The following is a 25,311-nucleotide window of genomic DNA, read 5'->3' on the forward strand; positions in this document are numbered from 1 at the left end:
CTGGTAACCAAAAATGTTGGTAGGATTTTTTAAAATATAGTATATGTATGCCTGTATTTCAAAACTGCTACCATGACCCAATCTCTATGCATCCAGCGTAACACACAAAAAAGATATACAGACACAAACATCAAGTCTTCTCTCTCCTTTCCTTCCATGTGCCCTAATTTTCCTCATTCCTGATGCTGATCCCATTCAGGATATGCAGGTCCATGTCCCTGCAAAACATGACTATGTCCTGCTCACAGTTCCACAAGGCTGGCATTTTTCCTCCTATGGGATGAACATCTTCAGGATGATAGCCAAAGAACAAGAAGGAGTTCTATCCTGGTCAACACACACAGTCCTAGCTCACTTCATGGGACAGCCCCTAGCCCTGGGCAGTTCACTGGTGATCTGCCACCTAAAAAGCTCCCATTCATTCCCTGCTGAACACAGGGCTCTTACAACAGTACCCCCGTTAGCCACACACAGACTTCAGCCCACCCAAATGGAACATGTAATTTGTTCTTTGGAGCTACATGCCCACCCAGACATAACGCTCTCCTGAATCCAGAGGTTAGGAAGCTGACGGTCCCAGTAGGATTAGCAGCATTATCTGTCCCCACTGCCATAGAAAGGACTGAGGTATGTGAAGTCATGTGGAAAAAGGAAAAGAAAGTATGTAAACATATGCATAAAGACATCAGAAAAAAAGAGCAAAACATCCAGTGAGGATAACTAGGCAAAATTACATCTAGAGGCACAGAAAGCTAGAGTAGACACATAAGTGTTTATGAATACGTGAGAACACATTAGAACATCAGCACTTGACAGTCAGCGGGTCACATTCCTCCTTTCGGTACCAAGCTTCCAACCATTAGAAGAGTAGCAATAACACTTTATGTTGAGCCAGCCACAATTTCTATCTGATAATTGTGTGAACCTAAATTATTTCCTTGACAATATTGAGCTATTATTTGAAACAAAGCTTTGTTTTGTCATAGAAATACTCTTTCAGATTACTGAATATGTTAAGATAGAGTGTTATGTGATTATAATGTTCATATTTATAAAAATTTATATAAGGGACTTCTTGGTAACATGCAAAGAAAATACTCAATATTCAAATATCCAATAAAAAATATACCTACTCTAATTCCAAGGCCAGCTCTAGCAAACCTATTCCACCAGCAGGAAAGCCTTCATCAAGTCCTGCCTCTAAGAATGGCTCTTCTGGGCAAGACCAGGTGACAGCCTTGAGCTCTGGCAGCATCCCTGGAAATGCAGCCAACACAAGTATTTCTTCCTGGAACGGCAGAAAACAGCATGGTGATTGTTCCTCTTGAAAAGCCAGGCTACCAACTGCTAGAGTAAAAAAAAAAAAAAAGTTTCATCTATGTCATTATGATTTTAAGATCCCTCAAAGAACTTGAATAATAACCAAAAATCTAAACCTTTCTAGGGTTATAATTAGTCAGAGTTGTTCTTTGGGCCTCTAAAATACAGCCATTCCATCCCATCTCCACCCTGTCTTCACTTCTGTCAAAGGCTGTGGACAACAATCATGATGTTCAGTGAAAGCCAGATTCAAAAAGAGTAATACTACATGAGTCCATTTATATAAAGTTCACGAACACACAAAATCAAGCTGTAGCATTTAGGGGTGCAAGCTTAGGTAGTAGAGTTATTATGAAAAGTCTGGAGGTGATTAGACTACATGTCAGGTTTATTAGTCCATTCTCATGCTGCTAATAAAGACATACCCAAGACTGAGTAATTTATATAGAAAAAGAGGTTTCATGGACTCACAGTTCCACATTGTGGAGGAGGCTGGGGAGTCCTCACAATCAAGGCAGAAAGTGAAGGAGGAGCAAAGGCATATCTTACATGGCGTCAGGCAAGACAGAATGAATGCCAAGCAAAATGGGAAACCCCTTATAAAACCATCAGATCTCGTGAGAATTCACTATCATGAGAACAGTATAGAGGAAACTGCCTCCATGATTCAATTATCTCCACCTGACTCTGCCCTTGACATGTGGGGATTATTACAATTTAAGGTCAGATTTGGGTGGGGACACAGAGCCAAATCATATTATTCTACCTCTAGCCCCTCCCAAATCTCATGTCCTCACATTTCAAAACCAATCATGCCTTCCCAACAGTCCCCCAGTGTCTTAACTCATTTCAGCATTAACTCAAAAGTCTACAGTCCAAAGTCTCATCTGAGACAAGGCAAGTCCCATGCACCTATGAGCCTGTAAAATCAAAAGCAAGTTAGTTACTTCCAAAATATAATGGGGGTACAGACATTAGATAAATACACCCATTCCAAATGGGAGAAATTGGCCAAAACAAAGGGGCTGCAGGCCCCATGCAAGTCCAAAATCCAACAGGGCAGCCAAATCTTTGACTCCATGTCTCACATCCAGGTCATGCTAATGCAAGAGTTGGGTTCCCAAGGTCTTGGACAGCTCTGCCCGTGTGGCTCTGTAGGGTACAGCCTCCTTCCTGGCTGCTTTCACAGGCTGGCATTGAATGTCTGCAGCTTTTCCAAATGCATGGTGCAAACTATCTGTGGATCTATTGCTCTGGGGTCTGGAGGACGGTGGCCCTCTTCTCACAGCTCCACTAGGCAGTGCCCCAGTGGGGACTCGGTGTGGGGGCTCCAACCCCACATTTCCTTCCACACTGCCCTAGCAGAGGTTCTCCATGAGGGCCCCACCCCTGCAGCAAACTTCTGCCTGGACGTCCAGGCATTTCCATACACCCTCTGAAATTTAGGTTCCCAAACCTCAATTCTTGACTTCTGTGCACCCAGAGACTCAACACCACATGGAAGCTGCCAAGGTTTGGGGCTTGCACCCTCTGAACTCATGGGCTGAGCTGTACACTGACCCCTTTTAGCCATGGCTAGGATATAGGCCACCAAGTCCCGAGACTGCACAAAGCAGTGAGGCCCTAGGTCCAGCTGACAAAACCATTTTTTCTCTTAGAACTCTGGGTCTGTGATGGGAGGGGCTGCCATGAAGACCTCTGACATGCAGAGACATTTTTCCCATTGTCTTGGCAATTCACATTTGGCTCCTTATTACTTATGCAAATTTCTGCAGCCAGCTTGAATTTCTCCTCAGAAAATGGGTTTTTCTTTTCTATTGCATCGTCAGGCTGCAAATTTTCTGAACTTTTATACTCTGCTTCCCTTTTTTTTGAAACAGAGTCTTGCTCTGCTGCCCAGGCTGGAGTGCAGTGGTGCAATCTCAGCTCACTGCAAGCTCCGCCTCCTGGGTTCATGCCATTCTCCTGCCTCAGCCTCCTGAGTAGCTGGGACTACAGGTACGTGCCACCACGCCCAGCTAATTTTTTTTTTTTTTTTGTATTTTTAGTAGAGACGGGGTTTCACCATGTTAGCCAGGATGGTCTCAATCTCCTGACCTCATGATCTGCCCGCCTCGGCCTCCCAAAGTGCTGGGATTACAGGCATGAGCCACTGCACCCGGCCACTTTGCTTCCCTTTTAAACATAAATTCCAATTCCAAACCATATCTTCGTGAATACATAAAACTGAATGCTTTTAATAGCACCCAAATCACCTCTTGAATGCTTTGCTGCTTAGAAATTTCTTCCACCAGATACCCTAAATCATCTCTCTCAAGTTCAAAGTTCCACAGATCTCTAGGGCAGGGGCAAAATGCCACCAATCTCTTTGCTAAAACATAGCAAGAGTTACCTTTATTCCAGTTGTCAACAAGTTTCTCATCTCCATCTGAGACAACCTCAGCCTATACCTTATTGTCCATATCACTATCAGCATTTTGGTCAAAGGCATTCAAAGTCTCTAGGAAGTTCCAAACTTCCCTGCATCTTCCTGCCTTCTGAGCCCTCCAAGACTCTAGGAAGTTCCAAACTTGCCCACATTTTCCTGTCTTCTTCTGAGCCTTCCAAACTGTTTCAATCTCTGTCTGTTACCCAGTTCCAAAGTTGCTTCCACATTTTCAGGTATCCTTATAGCAGTACCCCACTCCTGGTACTCATTTACTGTATTAGCTCATTCTTATGCTAATAAAGATATACCCAAGACTGAGCCATTTATACAGAAAAAGAGGGTTAATGGACTCACAGTTTCACATGGCTGGGGAGGCCTCACAATCATGACAGAAGGCGAAAAAGGAGCAAAGTCACGTCTTACGTGGCAACAGGCAAGAGAGAATGAATGCCAAGTTAAATGAGAAACCCTTTATAAAACCATCAGATTTCATGAGAACTTACTATCATGAGAACAGTATTGGGGAAACTGCCCCCATAATTCAATTATCTCCACCTGGCTCCACCCTTGACATGGGAATTACAATTCAAGATGAGACTTGGGTGGGGACACAGAGCCAAACCATATTATCAGGACAGCCAATGCCTTGAAGGGAAGAAAGGACAATGTCCAAGCAGACTCAGTGCAGGCTACAGAGTGGCTGACAATGCGCTCTTCTTGACTGGGGTGGTACTTACAAGGGTTCATTTTGTGCTACTCCATTACACAGTACCATTTTCTGTACTAGTGTTATCTTTCACCATAAAAAAAGGAAAGGAAAAACAAAAGGAAAAAGGAAAGAAAGGGAATCTATGACTTTTTTGGCTATTTTTATAGATACAGATTTTTCTACATTCAAAATGTATAGATGCATATTTTGGATCAACTTACTTTTTCCATATGATCTGTACGTAAGTTCATTAATTCTTTTTCACAAAATTGAAATGTCACTTATCTATCATCTTAATTTTCATGAATTACTACGAATCAATACTGCTGGTAAGAATATAAATTAGTACAACCACTATGGAAAACAGTATGAACATTTCTCAAAAAACTAAAAATAGAAATACCTTACAACCCAGCAATTCCTCTACTGGGTATCTACCCAAAGAAAAAGAAATCAATATATCAAAGGGATATATGCACTACCATTTTTATTGCAGGACTATCCACAATAGCAAAGATATGGAATCAAGCTATATGCCCATCAACAGAGGAATAGATTAAAAAAGTGAACTACTATTTGGCAATAACAAAGAATGAAATCCTGTCATTTGCAGCAACATGAATGGAACCAGAAGTGATTATGTTAAGTGCAATAAGCCAGGCACAGAAAGACAAATACCTCATGTTCTCACTCATATGGGAGCTAAACAACTTTATCTCAGGATGAGGTAGGGGAGGGAGAAAGAAGAGAGGTTGGTTAATGGGTACAAACATACAAGTAGATAGAAGTAATAAGTTCTAATATTTGATAGCATACTAGGGTGACTATACTTAGCAACAATAATGTGTATATTTCAAAGTAACCAGAAAGCTTGAAATACCAACATATAAAAATAATAAACAGTTAAGGTGATGAATAACCCAATTACCCTGACTTGACCACTATACATTCTTTGTATGTTACAAACACTCACATGTACCCCATAAATATGTAAATTATTATATATTAAGAAAAGAGGGAAAGTGGATGGAATCTCCAGGACGGACATATCTGTGCATGCCTTGGTGAGAACAAGGGCTAAAGTATGTCTCACCAGACACTGAGTAAAAAATCTGGTATGCTAAAATTGCCTTAAAAATAAATACAAAGTTTTCTTTTCCTAGAAAAATACATATATTTTCAAATATATGAAGCTGGTATACCTAACTAACACTTCACAGTCTTTCATCCTTTTATAAGTCATCTGGGGATAAGACTATACAAATAATTACCTACTATTATTCTCATAAATTAGCTTGAGCTCCTGGACTATTGGGCAAATGATTGTTTTCACAGCCCTAAATGTTTACCACTTATTATTAGACTCAAATCCATCTTACTCTGCTACTTAATTCCCTTGATGGTGAAGATGCAAACTTGGCTTATATTTTAAAGCAAAGTCCCTCCAGTGGACATCTGTTGTTTGTATCTACCTAGGATCTTTTTGCTCCTTTATATCACACTGCTCCCTTCCCAACTGCCCCCACTTCTTTGGCGAAGTGTTCCCTACTTACTCAAATTACAAAATGGTGGGTGGGCTGTGCTAATCATAGTACCTCCCTTCTCTCCAAAGGTGTGGACTTGGGACCAGGCCTGACTGATCACATACTCCACTACTCCCCTATTCACAAGGATTAGTCTAATGGGCATGTGAGCCAAACCAGACTTCTCAAAGCTCCTGCCTGGAACTCTTTTTATTTGAAGCTAGGGAAAAACAGGACAGGACAGGGACCAGGGGAGGGGACACAGAACCAGAAAAAGATGTATCAAGGAACTGCCATGGCAGCAAGAGGGAGAATAAGAAGAACAAAGCCAAAATTATGAAGACAGTAAAGGAAAACAAGAGGCAGAGATTAAAAAAAAAAAAAAACAGAGACAAACCTGATGAGACCTAAACTGAGTTTCTGAAGTCACTAATGTATGAAGGTTTCTGTGAGCCAATAAATTCCTTTTTATGCTTATGCTAGTTTTCTGGATGGATTTCTGTTACTTACAACCCAAAGTGCCCTAATACAGTTACCATGCTGTACTTGACGTTGAGAATTTATTGTTGTTTTAGATCTAGGTTGCTACTTAGTATTACAGAAATTTATATAAATAAATAATTCAACAAAACAACTCAGAGGCAATAGGCATTCTCTAAGATTTCATTTGCACATGTGTGCACACACGCATGCACATGTACACATAAACACACATTTACATATATAAATACACAAAGGTCACCAGACATATTGTTGCTTATTTATTAGTGGCCTTTGTGTGTGTGCATTCTTTTTTATTTGGTTCTTTTCTCCTCCACAAGTATCAGCCAGAATACCACCCTTCCCTGTTCCACTTCCCCCAGGAACCCATATTAACTACCTGGTATGTCTTCTTCTACATACAGATGGTTCGTAACTTCCTATTTTTCTACTTTACACTCATGCAAAAGCCATACACATTCAGTAGAAACCATATTTTGAGTATCCACAAAACCATTGTTTTTCACGTTTATTACAGTATTCAGTAAATGACACGAGATACTCAACACTTCATTATGAAACGGGAAAAGTTCCCTTATCCCTCTCACAGGGCATGTGATGGGGGTGTAGCTCGCTTCTTCAGTGCCCCACTGCTCAAACTTCTAGGCGGAGCATGAAGACAGGTAGGTTATGGGGCTCTGACCCCACAGCAGTGTGTAAGGCTGAATGTTTACAGGTCCTGAAGCCCCACAGGGTGTGTGTTACCACGTGCTCTTTTAGTTTAGCCGTCTGTAGGTGGCTTATGTTAGTCAGCTCAATTAGACCCTCTGCTTTATCGCACGGAAAGAGGGCTTTCTGTATCCTGAGGTTTCTTGCCTTGGTGTACCAGAAGAATTGGATCACACGTGGGCTTAGAGAATGAGTGCAAGGTTTTATTGAGTGGAAGTTCTCAGGAGATGGATGGGGAGCCAGAAGGGAGATGGAGTGGGAAGGGGTTTTCCCCTGGAGTCGGGCAACTCAGCGCCTGGGCTCTCCTCCAACTGCCCCGGCCAAACTTCTTGTCCTTCTACCGGTTGATGGACTGCCAGCCTGCCAGCGTCTGTCAGTGTGCTCTTGTGTCGCAGTGCTCCTCTCAACGTCCAGTCGCTTGTGTGTCTCAGGGTTTTTATAGGTACAGGATGGGGATGTGGTGGGCCAGGGTGGTCTTGGGAAATGGAACATTTGGGTGTGAAGGCAGGAGGGCCTGTCCTCTCTAGGTCTGTGACAGGTCTGAGGTTGGAGCCCTAACCAGGGACCATGCCCTCCTCTACCCAGCACTTCCCTGACCCCCTTCTGTATCAATTATAAGCTTTGTGATAGATGATTTTGCCCAACAGACCAATGTAAGTGTGCTAAACACATTCAAGGTAGGCTAGGCTAAGATATGATGTTTGGTAGGTTAGGTATAGTAAATGCATTTTCTTCCAACTTAAGTATTTTCAACTTCCAAAGAGTTTATTGGGATGTGACCCCATCATAAGTAGAAAAGCATCTGTATTTCTCCATCTACATATAATTGCAAGGACACAAATAAACACAATCTTTTTGTTTTTTATTAGTAGTATATTATACCAAGTTTTCTGTATCTTGCTTTTCCTACTCAATAATAGCTCATTCAACTGAGATAGCCCTAAATTACTTTTATAATGGCTGCATGATATTTCACCATTTGGATGTACTAGAATATATCCAACCATTCCTCTCCTGGCGGCTATTTATTTGTCTAAATTTTTTCCCCCAACACAAACAGTAATGCCGAACACAACCTCATAATATATATCTCTACATGTGGGTGCTTTTATTTCTTTAGGAGAACAAGGAGTAGAATTTCTGGATCAAACAGATACTACTTGTAATCTATTTTGCCAGACTGCTTTCCAAAAAGGCTGTAACACATACTCGACCAGTAATATGAGTATTCTTTCTCCTGAACATCAATAGTTATTGAACTTTTAAGTTTTGCCAGCCTATGGAGTTTCTTTCCATTGTCTGTTCCAATAGTTTTTATTACTAGCATCTATACATTTTGTTAAATGCTTTTGCAGCATCTATTGATGTGATCATATGATTTTCTACCTTTAAATAGATCACGTAATAAACTGCACTGATAGATTTTGACTTTTGTATTCTTGGAATAAACCCCACCTGGTCACAGTTGGGTCCTCAAATACATTCATGGGTTCTATTCGCTAATATTTTATTTAGAAATTTTGCATCTGTACTCAAAATTAAATTGGTCTCTAGATTTTTTTTGTGCTGTTAAGTTGTGACATTAAATATATGCTTATTTTATAAGTGAAACAGGAGCTATTCATCTTCTGGAACAGTTTAAATACTGATAAAATTATGTGTTCTTTAAAAGTTACATAAAACTCAGCTGTAATTTCATATGATTCCATTGTCATTTGCAATAGTAGATCTTTAACAATTTTTCCATCTCTTTTAGGGTTATTGTCCTATTCAAATGTTCCATTTCTTCCTAGGTTAAATTTAGACATTTATATTTGACAACCTGGGGACAGGTTCCTGATCTGTCACCCAGGATGGAGTGCAGTGGCATGATCTTAGCTCACTGCAACCTCCACCCACCAGGGTCAAGCAATCTTCTCACCTCAGCCTCCCAAGTAGAGATTACAGGTGTGCGCCACCATGCTTAGCTAATTTTTGTATTTTTAGTAGAGACACGGTTTTGTCATGTCGTCCAGGCTGGTCTCAAACTCCTGTACTCAAGCAATCCACCCACCTTGGCCTCCCAAAGTGCTGGGATTACAGTTATGAGCCACCATGCCTGACCTGGGTTTTGGTTTTTAACTCAGTCTGACAATTTTCCCATTAAAACATTTAATGAATTATAAAAATTTGTGAATTTTCCAAGTTCATTCACATTTAATGTAAAGGCTGTCATGTATTAACTCATTCTTTCCTTCTCACTTGATTTATTTGATTCAATTCTAAGTATTTCCCTCCTGTCATCTTCCTTCACCTCAAGGTATGTGTTTCTGGTTAACTTTTGGTTCAGTTACTTTTTGTTTTGTATTATTATTTTTGTCAGAAAACACGTGATATTTCTGAATGCTTACATAGTAACAAATTTCCTCCTGACAGGGAAATGTATGGGATTTTCGGGCTGCTGTCTTTTTCTCTCTGAAACCAACCCAATAGTCCTATAGACTAATCTTTTTTATAAACATAGATTGCCCTTTCTTATCTTAAAGCTTAAAACTTTTTTGTTTTATCTGAGCTCCTTCCTCAGGAGAGGACTTTCATGCCTCTCAAAAAAAGTACCAAAGAATTGAAACTCACCAGATCACCACACCAGATGAGGGGCCCCTCATTGATCATGATTGCTTCCTTGCCCCTCTCTAGTTCCTGTTTTCTTACACATTGTTACATTTCTTCCCTGCTATATAAACCCCTGGTTTTAGTCTTCAGAGAGATGGATTTGAGAAGGATCTCCCATCTCCTCAGCCACAGCACCCAATTAAAGCCTTCTTCCTTGGCAATACTCATTGTCTCGTGATTGGCTTTCTGTGCGGTGAGCAAGTAGGGCCTAGACCAAACCCTTGGTATTTTGGTAACATCTCCATGGCCTGCAGAAATTGCTATCTCTAGTTTTCTGTGTCACAGATGAGAAATCTGCTGCTAGTCTGATACTTCTTCATGGTAAGTAATCTGCTCTGTCTAGAAGCTTCTAAGATTTTGCCTCTTATTCTTAATATATAGTTCAAGAACTTTTCCAATAAATCCAGAGTGTCTTTTTTCATAAATTTTACCTGGAACTTAATAGGCCACTTGAATTTACAGACTCAAGTGCAGATTTTTAAGCTCAAAAAATTTGTTCCTTATATTTATTTAATTATTGCCTTTCCTCCATCTGTTCCTTTTTCTCTTTCTGGCTCTCTCCTGTTACTCACATGTTATATTTCCTGGATCTATTTTCTTTTGTGGTTTCCATTCCTTTATATTTTCGTTCTGTACTTTCATATTCTTCTACTTGACCAACTAGGCTGCCAATTCAAGCCCCAGGAATGATCATTATCACCTTCAGTTCATTTACTAAAATGTTTGATGGGGAAATCATGCATTTCATCTCTAGAAAGTGTTCTTGTGCTGCATCTGCATCTCCTTATGTGCTCTTTCTATTTTTTGTCAGGTTGTCATCTGTCTCTGGCTGCCACTCCATCTCATTCAGCGTGAGTTGTCTTTTCTCATAGACTGTCTTCCCTTTGGCTGCAGTGCCAATATTTTTCTTTGTTATATCACTGGGGTTCAGGTCTGATTGTTGAAGGACTTGTGGAACTGAAGTTCTATGAGTAGGGGAAACACAATGATCTCTTCTCCTGCGATCTAGCAGTGTGACAGGTGGGCTGCCAGGACCCTTCCAAGGCCTCCTGCTCCAAAGGATGCCCCCAACTACTGATTTTTCTCCTTGGTCTCTTGTGGAACACACACACCATGGGGTGAGGGCAAGTTTCAGTTTTCCTCCCAGGATTCCCCATCCTCTGTAGGTCAAGCTCATCACAGTATCCAATGCATCCTGATCTTCTGGTGGGACTCATCCAATGGATGCCAGCCCTCGGTACCAGCCAAGCCTAGAAGGGAATCCCCCATCTGCTCCCCACTCCCCTACCCTCAGCTTTCACAAAGCTTGGGGTTTCACTTGCACTCAGGGGTCTGCTGGCTCCAGAAGTAGTTGGGATCAGGAAAGGCAGACAGAGTAGAATTGAGAAAGCAAGATAGCAAGCCACTTTAGCTTATTATCTTTCAAGAATCCTTGCCAACTATAATTCCTGGAGTTTTTCCCAAATAGTTACCTAGATGGAAAAATGGAAATTTGTGATAAAAGTTTAATTTGGGGAGAACACTGGCAATACTAATCATGTTCAGTGACTATTACATAAAGATATATACCAAACTGATACTCATCCCTAAGTTAACTGTTTTTGAAATTCACTTTTTAGAATTCTCCTTTTTGCACATTATTTTGTTTTACTTCCTCTATAGTAAACTGTCTCATTCTAAGAATCCATAAACTGGACACTCAACGGCATGAGAATCATTTTCCTTTGCCTTTGGCTATCTTTAAGTAATGCCTTTCAAGTTCTACCTTTTAATTCAAAGAGCTATATTGCTATATACTAGTTAGATAATAATTCTTTTTTTTTACATTTTAAAAACATTTGTGTTTTTTTAACTGAAATTGTCTTGAGTCTTTGCTGTTTGGATCTTGAACCGTTTTTGGGTCTTCTTCCCCACTTTTTCATGATACTACCCTTCTATTTCAATTTTTAAAATTTATTAGTAGACCATCTCCCCTAAATACTCTTTGCCCTAGCCCCTATCATGTGTGGCAACTGGTCTGCAAATATGGCTGCAATAATTCTCCACAGACCTGTACAAACACTTTCTACAATGCGACCTTCTTTTCATCAGATCAACAGGTAATCTGTTTTTCCCCACCCCTTAAATCTTGGCCTTGTGACTTGCTTTGACCAACATTAAGAGTTTGAAGCAAATTTGTGACCTCAGGGTGTCTTGAAGCTTCTGCTTTGCTCTCCTGGAATTCTGAGACCACCATCGAAGAAGCCCAGGCTAGCCTCTCCAAAGATGAGAAACCAGAGAGAAAGGCCCAGACAAAAGCCAGCACCAAATCCAGTCATGTAACACCATTAGAGACCATCCAGCCTCAACTAACCACCAGGGACAACACCCATTTGAATGAGTGTCACCATGAAATAACAGCTGAAGAATGTGCCCCACTGAGCCCAGTAGAAAATGCTGAGCCACAGACTCATGAACCAATAAAATGGTGGTTGTTTCCAGCCACTAGTTTTGAGGTGCTTTTGTAACAATAGATAAGCAAAATAGCATGCTAAACTATTTATTTCCAAACTAATCCAAAGCCAATCTCTGCCCAAAGAAATTATTTCCCTCATTTATCAATGAGTGTCATGCCTACCTAGAAGACTCTTTTATGACCTTTGAAGCTGTCCAATCCATACATCTTGCAAGTTTTGTCAGTCAAAATACAGTTTCTATGTATTCTTCCATGCATAAACTTCAATAATTTGTATTATAATAACTTCTACTAATTCAAGTCTTTTTAAAAAGCTCAAAAATTTTAGAAACACTGCATAAGCTCTACTACAGTAAGTGGAAATTATAATTCCCACTTAATAGGTATATGAACATCCATTGACGTTAAGTACCTTTCCTAAGATTACATGAGAAGTCAGGACAAAAAAAGTCAACATAAGTAGAGCTCAAAACAAAAAAACAAAAAACAAAACAGAGCTGTCACTGTGATCCTATTATTTGTCTATCCAGGGCTCTATGCTGTGTATTACTCCACTGTCCATATGAATTAATTGTATAGGTCTTAGGGTGAGTTGAGTTTCTTCAAAATATTTCATATACAGTTTCATGTAGCCTGAATTATTCTTATAGAATCCATCAACCATTTTAATTTGGCATCAACAGGAGATATATTTTTCCCCTTATGAAAAGACAACTTTCAAATTTCAACTCTCATTTCCAAAAATACTCCTCCCATCCTGGAAAATAAATGTTGTAAACATTGCTCTCTAGATGATGAGAAAATATATTTTAAATGGCTCTGTAACAAGAAAACTGATACAAGTTAAGGTATTGCCATTTTCATTAACTATGGTTTCTGTTTTTATAAATGGTGCTAAATACCTGCTTCTATGTTCAATTTATTTTTGTGCAAAATGGAGAATCACTCTTCAAACACTTTGACTTCTTGATCATCAGTTTTTATGACGTCTTAAATTCTTTGACTAATAACTCTATCTTCAAAAACATATGAGAGATTCTGGCACTTGTAGCATCATTTTTGTGACTATCAAGGCAGAACATTGGTTTTTACGCTCAGCTATTGATAAAGTACACACGCTTGCCATCTCTCTGACACCCAATTGTTCATTCACAAAACCTGATGTTCCTAACCTCATCATTTATGGAGCTTGAGTCTCAAATTAAGCTTAAACCACACATGTGGCATCTACCTCCAAGAAAGTCCAGTTTTTCCACCTAGAGATTCAGAAGCTGGATTCTAGTTAGAGCTTGAAAGACCCGCATTACTGTTAATAATTACTAACAATAATATGCTGGTCTCAGTCCCAATTTTCACAGTTATGCCTTAGGGAACATTAATAATAGTTGAACTTTGTAGAGATTATGGTCTCAGAATTAAGGGTTTTAGTACACCTTTCATTAAAAACAATCCTTCTCACTATAATAAAAGTCTCCAAAACTCAAAAACCTAAAAAGAATAGGCTCAACAAATGCCAAGCTCTCGTTCTGGAAGGACCGTTAGCTGACTCTAGAAGAATTTAACCCACAATACTCATAACCCCTAATGGTGGTTTGGCAGCATAAGGAGCAATTCCAGAAAGCCTCCCTTGACAATTAAAACTCTTACCTCCCCCCTCTCCAAGAACAAGCAATTTAATTTGATGGAGAGTCATAATCTATTTATTAGGATACAGCCAAGTTAATAACCTAGCAATCTAAGTTATTAATTTTGGAAGAGAGGCCACTATTTTTATATATGGAGTTGTGATTTATGCTGTGCTGTTTGCCAGCAGTTTTAAACGAATAAATGTTCAGGAATAAGAGAGAAAAAAACAGGTACTCCGCACCCTATATTTAGGTATCCACATCTGCTTTCTTCTTCAAGACTCTGGAAGTGCAGCCAGGAGCATGACCATCCCTTGCGGGCAGTCTACAATGGAAGCACATAGCATCTAGAGTCAGGAGACTGAGATTTGGGACCTGGCTCTGACACTGCGATCTTAGACTAAAAGATAACACCTGCCTCACAAAGTGGTTGTGAGGATTCAATGAAATCATTTAGGTGTAAATATTTTACATACATAAGCACTATATGGATGCGACTAGAAATTTAGAAATAATGGATCCAATGATATGGTACTTCAGCATTCTAAATTGGTAGTGGATAGAATATGCATTGAACACAGTATCAGAAGGTACACAGGTTTTCTGTCTATAGATAGAGCAGGTAATAAGTAAAGCAAGCAAAGCACAATTTATCAATGTTGTACTAACTTCCACTACCTGATGAATGGAGAGGGAAATGTCATTATTTCTCTTTTGTTTATACTATCTATATGGAACACTAACAAATAACACATAAAGCTCGTAAGTTTAGATTTTTTGCTTGGTACCTTACTCTTTATTTGGAAGAGGCAAAGCTATAAGATCATGGTTAATAAGAATATGGCCGGAAAATTACGTTATTAAGAATGACTGAATCCTGTTCCATTAGACTAATTTCTTTCCTATTAATTTCTTCCTTCATAATTTCCTTTGGCCAAAGTTTAATAAAACTCTCTAACCTTATCAAGAAAAACTAAAATGTCTAAAGAAATTAGCATAGATTACATGTACCATTTCTACAATTTCAAACTTAAGTAGATTATTTTGATGCCTATTTCACTAAATGGAACTAATAGTGTATATAACATGCACGCATGCGCACGCACACACACACACACTCTCTCTCTCTCTCTCTCCCTCCGTCAAAAAAAGTGCATAATACTCCCAAAGCCATGGCTGAAAATCACCAACTGTCCTTCATCAATACATTTGTGATTGACAGAAAAGTCATCTTCAACTGCTATAGAACTCACTTAAAAGAGTAACAGCTGGGTTTGGTTTTTGATTTGTTTGTTTGTTTTTTGTAGAGATGGGGTCTTGGTATATTGCCCAGACTGGTCTCAAATTCCTGGCCTCAAGCAATCCTCCTGCCTTGGCCTCCCAATGTGCTGGGACTATAGGCATGAGCCACTGTACCTGGCCAAGATAGATTTTAATTCTTGATGGACTCATGATGTAGCCCTCTTTTGATACATTATCACTTTCATTTAATAATTCAGCAAGCATTTACTTAATATCTTTTAAGTGTCATACCATGTGCAAGATGCTGGGGATTCAAAGACAATCAAGACAAGGTTCCTGAAAGCAGAGGCTGATTGTAAAGGCAAATAGATCCTTTCCTGCCTTTACCTTGTCTCATTTGTTCTTCACCTTCTTCCCAGTGACTATACCCTTACTCTTGAAACTATCTATTCTCACAGTTTCATGACATCACAGTCTTCCAGTTTTCCTCCTAGTTCACTGATCACTGATCACTATTCTCAATCTTTTCTTCTAGCTCCTCTTCTATCAAATCTCTAGATGTTAGAACTCCGTAGCCCTTGCATGCAGTCTTTCCCTTGGATTGTTCCATCTCCTCTAGTAGCTTTGAATACCATGACATGATGACTGCCCCCCAATTTGTGTCTGCAGCCTATCCCTTCCCTCTGAGTTCCAGAGTGCTTACAGCACCTCCACTTGTATTAACACAAACATTTCAAATTTAACAGGTCTAAGACAAATTTCAATCCTCACCTCTCACTACCACCCAATTGTTTCCTGCAGTTTTCCCCATTTTAATAAATGGCACCACCATTCTCTTAGTTTTTCAAAAACTAGGAGTCGCCTTTGATTCTACATTATACCTTACTCCTCATGTCCAATCCACTGGCAAGTCAGTCAATTCAACCGAAGTATGTTTCCAATCTTCCAATATCATTCCATCTTCATCATGAACATCCTAATCCAGGCTTTGACCCTGTTCATTGCAGAACCTTCTAATTTATCTTCATGCTTCTAATCTTGCCCTGTTATAAATTATTTTCATTGCAATAACCAAAGTAAGCTTCTAAAAATGTAAATGAGATTATATCTACCATCTGTTTATTACACTTAAATTGTTTTTCATTACATAGAGATTAAAATCCAAACTCTACGCAGCAAGGTACTGTATGATCTGGCCTCTGCCTTCCCTCCAACCCTGTCTTGAACATATTGTTTTCTTGGCACACTGGCCTTTGTTAAGTTCCATGAACAGTCCAAAGTCTTTCATGTTTTAGGCTGTTTGCTCAATGTGAAATGTCATACTAATCTCATTCCTTCTTAGAGATCTTGCCTTAGTCTGTTTTGTGTTGCTGTAAAGGAATACCTTGACGCTGGGTAAATCATAAAGAAAAGAGGTTTATTTGATTCAAAATTCTGACTGGTTGGCAAGTTCAGGACTGGACATCTGCATCTGATGAGGCTCTCAGGCTGCTTCTAACCATGGGAAGAAATGAAAGGGAGCTGATATGTGCAGATATCACATGGCAAGACAGGAAGCAAAAGAGAGGGCAGGTGCCAGGCTCTTTGTAACAATTAGTTATCAAGGGAACTAACAGAGTAAGAATTCATTCACCTCCAAAGAAGAGCATTAATCTATTCATGAGAGATCTGGTCAAATTTCAACATGAGGTCTGGAAGTAACAAATATCCAAAACCACAGTAGATCTCAATATAAAGTCCTCAAGGAGGTACTCCCCAATTACTTGTTTTCATAATCACTTACCCCTTGTTTTCTATTATGGCACTCTGTTTACTTCCTTCAACAAACTTCAAGAAGCCCAATTTAACTAATTTGTCTGTTCTAAATTTCTACTACTACAATGTAAATTGTAAGAATATAAGAACCACTAATATGTTGCTTACCATTCTAGCACAAGCACCTATCATAAGCTAGCACAGAGTAGATACTCAATAAATACCTGCCATATAAATATATTGAAATGTTTCCAAGACTCCTCCCATCTCTTCCTATCCGTGAATGGTATACCACACCTTTCTGAATGTGGTGAAGTCAGCACTTTGTCTTGATAAATATTCTTGAATGTGACACATTTTATAATGTAGATTTTCAGATTACAGATTTTATATTATTATTACTATTATTATTATTTTGAGATGAAGTCTTGCTCTGTCACCAGGTTGGAGTGCAGTGGAGCAATCTTGGCTCACTGCAACCTCCGCCTCCCAGGTTCAGGCAACTCTCCTGCCTCAGGCTCCCAAGTAGCAAGGATGACAGGCATGCACCACCACACCCAGCTAATTTTTGTATTTTTAGTAGAGACAGGATTTCACCATGTTGGCCAGGATGGTCTCGATCTCTTGATCTCGTGATCCGCCTGCCTCGGCCTCCCAACAGATTATAAATTTAACAATCTAAAATGTCCATGAAAATATCAAATCAGCTGAACTTCCCAAAAAATCTATAAACATTAAAAAACACATTAAAGACTTATAGCATCTAGGAAGCTCTCAATACATGTTGAAAAAATAAAAGAATTACATTATTTGTCTTTATCATTTAAAATCTCCAATTTGATAAATATTTGTCCACAATCAGCTTCAGGTTTAGGCTCACCGAAAGTATCTATTAATACAATTCAGAGAATAAAATTCCCATAGGATTGTTTCTCTGTAAATGTTCAGATATGTACCTGAAGAAGTATACTTTGTGCTTAAGGCGTTTAAATTTTCTACAAATGTTTCTTTACATACTAAGCAAAATAGTTATCACTACAATATTTCAATATTCACAATGTTCTAAAAATTATAAATACAGTTAAAGCTAGAAAGGTATTATTTTTATAATATTATCCTAAAATAAAAACAAAGTCACAATCCAAAACGTTTTGCTCACTTTCTGTAATTCTAAAGAATACACCAGCTCTTTTTCAGCATTAATAAAAATGGCTACAACATCTCATGAGATGAAGTAGATTTCTGTTTACCAAGGTCCAGTTGTACTTGGACTCAGCAAAAATGTCACCAATCCAATTAATGAAATGCCTCAATTAATAATGGGCAAAAGGTTTTAAAAGGAAATAAAAACATTCTATATTCTACCACATTTAATATATGCCTTGATCCAAGCTTGACAAGAAAAAAAGAACTCTATAGATTAAATTTTATTGAATTTATTTGCCCTCAGTGGCTTTTCTCAATAGGCCTTTTAGAATCAATCTTAATGAATGTGTCACTTTGCAACACAGCTACATAATGTGGCATTATTGATTGACATATATTCAACTGTGAAGATTAGGATAAAGTAAAAGCCCGTAGTGTTTTTTAAATGAGACAAAATGATACTTACATAAAAAGAAGATTGCTAGGAAAGATAGTTTTATATTTATTGTATACTAAGATTGTTTTGTCGTGTGACAGACATTCTAAATACTCTACTCCTAAAAGGCCCCTATGCAAGATGGAGTCTCTCTAGTTTGAACACCTCTGACAGATCCCTTGGTGTGGAAACTGTGTGACATTTCATTCCAGTCACACAATGGACAGGTGAGTTACTAGTGAAGATGTAGAACAAAGGGATTAGTACTGCCCTGGGTGTGTGTGTATGGTGGGGGCAGGGGGTAGTGCTTGTTACTGACTATAGAGCAGGAAGAAAGTAGAGCATGGCTTCCTTTCATATCAGCCCAGGAAATGATGAATTTGGGGAAGCTTTTAAATTATAAATAAATTCTTCCTATATTTGTGGTTGAGAGAAAAAGAGCTCAGCCGTTGGTATCCTTGAAGATGGTCATAATTAGTCTGGAAAACCTCCATGGAAAGAAGTGAAACTTAGGAAACTTTTGTAGTGAGCCAAGATACATTAAGCAGAGAAAGAACATTATAGAGTAGTCTAATGCAAAGGACAGGCTGGGAGCAGTGGCTCACGCAGGTGATCCCAGCACTCTGGGAGGCCAAGACGGGTGGATCACCTGAGGTCAGGAGTTTGAGACCAACCTGGCCAACACAGTGAATGCCCGTCTCTACTGAAAATACAAAAAGTAGCCGGGTGTGGTGGCATGCATCTGTAATCCCAGCTAGTAGGGAGGCTGAGGCAGGAGAATCGACTGAACCCGGGAGGTGGAGGTTGCAGTGAGCGTAGATCACACCATTGCACTTCAGCCTGGATGACAAGAGCAAGATTCCATCTCAAAAAAAAAAAAAAAAAAAAAAAAAAAGCAAAGAACAGTCAGGATATATTAGGCCAAAGCAGAGAGAATATGCAGCAGAAGATAAAAATAGACAGCTGGTCACTATTACAATAGCTAATATTTGGAATCAAGTGGCCATCAACAGATGAATGGATTTAAAAATGTGGTAGGTATACACAATGAAATACTATTCAGCCCTAAGAAAGAATGAAATCTTGTCATCTGCAGCAATATGAATAAGTCTGAAGGACATTATGTGAAGTGAAATAAGCCAGGCACAGAAAGAGAAGTACTGCATGTTCTCACTCAAATGTGGGAGCAAAATAAAGTTTTAGCCCATGGAAATTTTAAATATTATGTAGAACTGTTAGAAAGAATCAAATTTCTGAATTTGAAAACAATATATTTTCATACCTAATAAAGGTATGAAAATGGGGAGGGCACAGAGATAAGATCTTGCTATGTTGCCCAGGCTGGTCTTGAACTCCTGGCCTCAAGCAGTCCTCCCACCTCAACCTCCCAAAGTGCTGCGATTACAGATGTGAGCCACACTGCACCTGGCCTAATAAAACTTTTTTAAAATGGCACCATCATGGATCGTAAAGCTGCAGACAGAGACCACTCATAGAATTTACAGTAACAGTACAACTGAGACATGGAAACCATTCTGCCATGCAGCACATAACGCATCAAAGGCCCTGTGGTTGCAGTGCAACTGTTAACCAACAGCAGCCATGGGGCTCCTCCTGCGTACCCAGAGGACCTAAGTCTAGAAAGACTGAAACACCAAGTATGTCAAAAAGCCATGATTTCATGATGATACTTTAAAAATAAAATGAACTCCTTTGGAAGATGTGAGGAAAATAACCCACTCTGAAACCAAATAACCAAGGGAAAGACCCAAGAATTTATTCTGCCTTTTCTTTATATGCAGCTTCCTTTCTGTTATGCCTTTAAAGTAACCAAATAATTGATGAGGTAAAATTCTTTATAGAAGCATTTCAACCAATGATGATGGAACTGTATTATTTTGTAATCCTCAGTAAAATAATCTAGATCAGGAGTTGGCAGATAACTCCCAGTAAGCCAAATCTAATCTGGTAAATGTTTTATAGGCACGCAGTTGTGCCCATTCATGCACATACTGTCCAAGGCTGCATTCCTACCACAATGACAGAGACCATATTGACCCTCAAAGCCAAAACTATTTACTATCTGGCCCTTTACATAAAAAGTTTACTAACCCCTAACCTAGAAATTAATTACCAATGGCTGCCAAAATCACAAAGCAAAAAGCAGATAAGGAGGCGGATGACACACGGGTCAGGCTTACAACACCTGTGCTCACTGATGGGGCTTCACACAACAAAGGGAGGGACAAGGCAACAGGTGCCTCCTGATGCCATTAAGTGGGAAGAGTACGGCACCCCCACCTTCATAGGCCTTCTTGCCAAAAATCTGAAAATACGATCAAACCTCAGGTTCTTATTACCTGTTTATAGCAAATACAGCGGACAGAAAAATGAATTAAAGTACATGGGGATGTAGTTAGTTAAAATTCTGACTGTGGGAAATTCTACAGGACAAAGGATCCAGTTTCTTCAATGAATAAATTGCAAGGAAAAAAAGAAGGGTGAACCCACAGACCAAGGATGCCCAATCTTTCAGTTTCCTGTGCCACATTGTAAGGAGAATTGTCTTGGGCGACACATAAAATACACTAATGCTAATGATATCCAAAGAGCTACAAAAAATTAAATTTAATTTAAATTTAAATTTTGAAATCTCATAATGTTTTCAGAAAGTTTATGAATTTGTGTTGAACCACATTCAAAGCTGTCCTGGCAGCATGTGGCCCACAGGCCACAGGTTAGACAAGCTTGCTATAGACTAAAAGAAGCCTAAGAGATTTATTAGTTAAATACATGAGTAGTCCTTGTTTGGATTCTAATTCTAACTGACCAATGGGGAAGGGGGGAATTTACAGGACAATAAGGGAAATTTGAATACCAATATTTCATGACAGTAAGGAATTACTCTGCAATTGTTTTCTGGTGTGATAATGACATTGTGGTCATATTATTTAAAGGCAAGTCTCTTCAATGTTTTGAAGATACATACTGGGGTTTCACAGATGAAATAATATGACATCTGGGCTTTGTTTCAAAATAATCCAATGGGGAGGGGGGCAGATAAATGAAGCAAGATTGGCCATGTGTTGATCACTGTTGAGGCTGAATGATAAGTAAAAAGGGATTCATTATACCATTTTCTCTACTTTTGAATATGCTTAAACTTTTTCCATAATAAAAAGATAAAAATAAAATCATTAGCAAAGCTTTCTCTCTACTTTCCAACATCTGTGCTCATGGATGCTTTGTTTCTCCCCCTGCCCATCTACCACGTATATTCATTCATTAAACAAATGCCTACTGAATGTTTAGTACAGCATAAGCCCTGGGCTAGGTGCTGGCGATGGCCTCACCTTCAAGAAGTGTACATTCTAGAGGGGGAGCCCAATAAGGAACTCAGCCTAACCACACTTGATGGTCAATGCTGCGTGAGCAGGACCCACAGGGTGCTAAGAAATGCAGAGAAGGGGCATCTATGCCTTCCCATGTTCCTCATTCCCATCCCTTAATATTCTTTAACAGTATGGCTAATCTCTCCTGATTGTCTACTTTGCTCTTCTGAGGAGAGATTTCCTTTCTTTAAGTGGCCGTGACTTATAAGCCAGAGGCTTCACATTGCCTATGCCATGACTCATTAATATAAAACACTGGACTCTTCCTCCACTCTGTCCCCCACATGCCTTTGACTTCTGTGGTAAGTACCCTGACAGCCCCAAAATCCCATCCTCACCCAGTGCTATCCTACTTACTTCCTGCTCCATAGTCAGTAACAAGTGACACCCCACCTCCACCCCCCGCCATACACATACACCCAGGGCGGTACTAATCCCTTTGTTCTACATATTTACTACTAACTCACCTGTCCACTGTGTGACTGAATGGAATGAAACGCCACACAGTTTCCACACCAAGAGATCTGTCAGAGGTGTTCAAACTAGAGTGACTCCATCTTGCATAGAGGATGGGTAAAATGAGGCTGTGAGACCTACTGGCTGCATTCCTAGGAGACTAGGCATTCTTAGTCACAGGATATTAACAGTTAAGGGAAGAAGTTAATAATGTTTATTGAACAGACCCAGGACTTAACAAACCCAGGAAATAACAGACCCAAGAAATGCCCTGATGTCCTGTCTTACGAACAAAAGCAGTCTTAGTTTAAGAATAAGTTTTGCAATAAGACTCTGTCTCAAAAAGAAAAAAGAATAAGTTTTGCTTTAAAAATAATATTCTTGTGAAAGTAGTTACACAGAGATTAACAATCCTTTGTCACAAGTCCTTGTAGTAGAGCATATCTCCCCATGACTTTTTGCTTTGTTATCTTATATATAAATGAGCATTGTACCTAACTAAGGCAGATGTGTTCCTCCTCTCGCTCTTGGGAATGCCCTGGTCTCTCTACGGAGTAGTCACCCTTTTATTCCCTTACTTTCTTAATGAACTTGCTTTCACTTTATTTCGTGGACTCGCCTCAAATTCTTTCCTGCGCAAGATCCGAGAACCCTCTCTTGGGGTCTGGACTGGGACCCCCTTTTCAGTAACATATTCTGTGATGAGCCATGAAGGGATGATACTGGAGAGACCCTCACTTAACCAAAGGAAAATCGTCTGCACAGCACCAACTGGCCGACTTTGGATAAGTGGTAGGATACATTTCATCCCAGGTGAAGGACAAAGTTGGGTTAAAGGCCCAGCTCAGAAGGGTTAGCATCCCTCCTGAGACATAAGGGGTTAGAGAATCCTCTCAGTAAGGCCTCTTTTGGTCAAAAATGGATTTGACACTGTGGGATGTTGACCGCTTTTCTCTTTGGATTAATCTGCCTTGAACTCTTTGCTGACGGCTGTGGGTGACAGGATTAGGCATGTACAGGACTGTCGGACACTGGGAAGCTTTCTCTCCCACAAAGGGGGAAATGTGAGAGCTGATGGGCCTGCTGGAGATCTCTTCACAACTGACAAGCAGCTGCCTAGACTTCTGATTCAGTGTTGCTGCACTGGGTGGGTCTTTCCCTGGCCTCCCTGAGCTCCTTGCCTCCCTGCCCCACCACAGGCAATGCTTTTCGCCCTTCCCTTTCCTCTCTCTCTTTCTCTCCTTTCTCTTTACTATCTTTTCTGTCATGCAGGGCAACTGTCCGCTTCTCTATCTTGCCCAGAGACCACATGTTGAAACTCCTGGTTAGAGGTCATTCCACCCCACTTTAAGTGGATCAAAGATGACAGGGGTTGACAGGGGCCAACAGGGGAAAGTTTGAGCCTTGCCAGGTTGATGCTGGGTGCTGACTGGGGTGACTGGTATCTATGTTTGTCATGTGTATTTTGCTCCGGACAAAATGGAAAATGTTCATTTGTTTCCCCCACAGAGCCTGTTGGGTGGAATCTTGCAAAACTGAGAGGCTTTGCCTATGCGTCCATGAAATGGAAAGAGATGATTTTCTTTTGTAACGTGGCTTGGACCCCACAGCTATGGGGCAACAAGCAAGACTATCAAAGCCACTCAGAGAAAGGTAACTCAGAAACCTATCACACTGGCAAAAAGGTAAGAATTTCCTACCACTCAGGCTTCTGGTCTCTCTGTGAAAACTGGTTAAATTAATGGTCAAAATCACTTGCATTTTGAGAGCTTTTAGCCTTGGTGTCTAATAACCAGGTAGGACATATACTTTTAGGGATAGCTAATGGCAGCTATGAGGGAGGAATACTCTGCACTTGGCACACTGGGATCAGAGAAGCATGTTCTTGACCACCTGGAAGGTATGAAAATGTCCCCAACCCTACTGAGAGATAAGACTCCCATATGGGATGGGCTAATTCTCTCTTTTTGGAGATCAAGGATCCAGTATAAAAATGGGACTTTTAATTTTGGAGGATCTGTTTTGACTTCCAACTGTGCCTGCTTATTAGGCCCTAGAAATTCCACGCCTTTCTAGCCCTATTTCTTGAAGGGCTTCAGCCTGAAGCCAGTAATCCAATTAAGAAACTTAAAACTGGCAAATAAAAAAAATTATAACTATTAGATCTTCTTCCATCTGTGTATTTATATGTGTTACGTGTGTGATGTTTACATATGAAAGAGCTCTGGTTAACTGACTTAAAGAAAAATAAGTGGCTGGGTATAGTGGCTCACACCTGTAATCTCAGCACTTTGGAAGGCTGAGGTGGGCAGATCACCTGAGGCCAGGTGTTCAAGACCAGCTTGGTCAACATGGTGAAACTCCATCTTTACTAAAAATACAAGAGTTAGCCAGGTGTGGTGGCACACACCTATAGTCCCAGCTACTCAGGAGGCTGAGGCAGGAGAATCACTTGAACTCAAGAGCCGGAAATTGCAGTGAGCTGAGATTGCATCACTGCACTCCAGCCTGGGCAACAAAACAAGACTCTATCTCAAAAAAAATAAAGGGGGGCGCAGGTGTGGTGGCTCATGCCTGTAATCTCACCACTTTGGGAAGCCAAGGCAGGTGGATCACCTGAGGTCAGGAGTTCAAGACCAGCCTGACCAACATGGTGAAACCCCATCTCTACTAAAAATACAAAAATTAGCCATGTGTGGTGGTGTGTGCCTATAATCCCAGGTGCTTGGGAGGTTGAGGCACGAGAACTGTTTGAACCCGGGAGGTGGAGGTTGCAGTTAGCCAAGACTGTGCCATCACACTCCAGCCTGGGAGACAGAGCAGAACTCTGTCAAAAAAAAAAAAAAAAAAAAGAAAGAAAGAAAAGGAAAGAGGGCTGAATAATTATTTTAACTTAGATAGAATAAAGCTAAAAATTTGAGCAAATGGTAGAAGGTTTGTAAAAAATTAATCTTGTAAAAGAA

The 25,311-nt window shown here is 39.9% G+C and overlaps 1 protein-coding gene across 3 annotated transcripts in view; it reads right to left on the reverse strand.

The window, feature by feature from the left end:
* RNF182 (ring finger protein 182) overlaps window positions 1–25,311 on the reverse strand; it is a 54,193-nt gene that overhangs the window by 4,517 nt on the left and 24,365 nt on the right. The window contains exon 2 of one of the 3 annotated variants that reach the window (XM_015135563.3): window positions 1,134–1,288. The exons of 1 other annotated variant lie outside the window; for it this stretch is intronic. The gene's annotated coding sequence lies outside the window, so the exon portion shown is untranslated. 3 annotated transcript variants of the gene reach the window in all.

The sequence above is a fragment of the Macaca mulatta genome, chromosome 4, assembly GCF_049350105.2.
Source record: "Macaca mulatta isolate MMU2019108-1 chromosome 4, T2T-MMU8v2.0, whole genome shotgun sequence".
NCBI lineage: Eukaryota > Metazoa > Chordata > Mammalia > Primates > Cercopithecidae > Macaca > Macaca mulatta.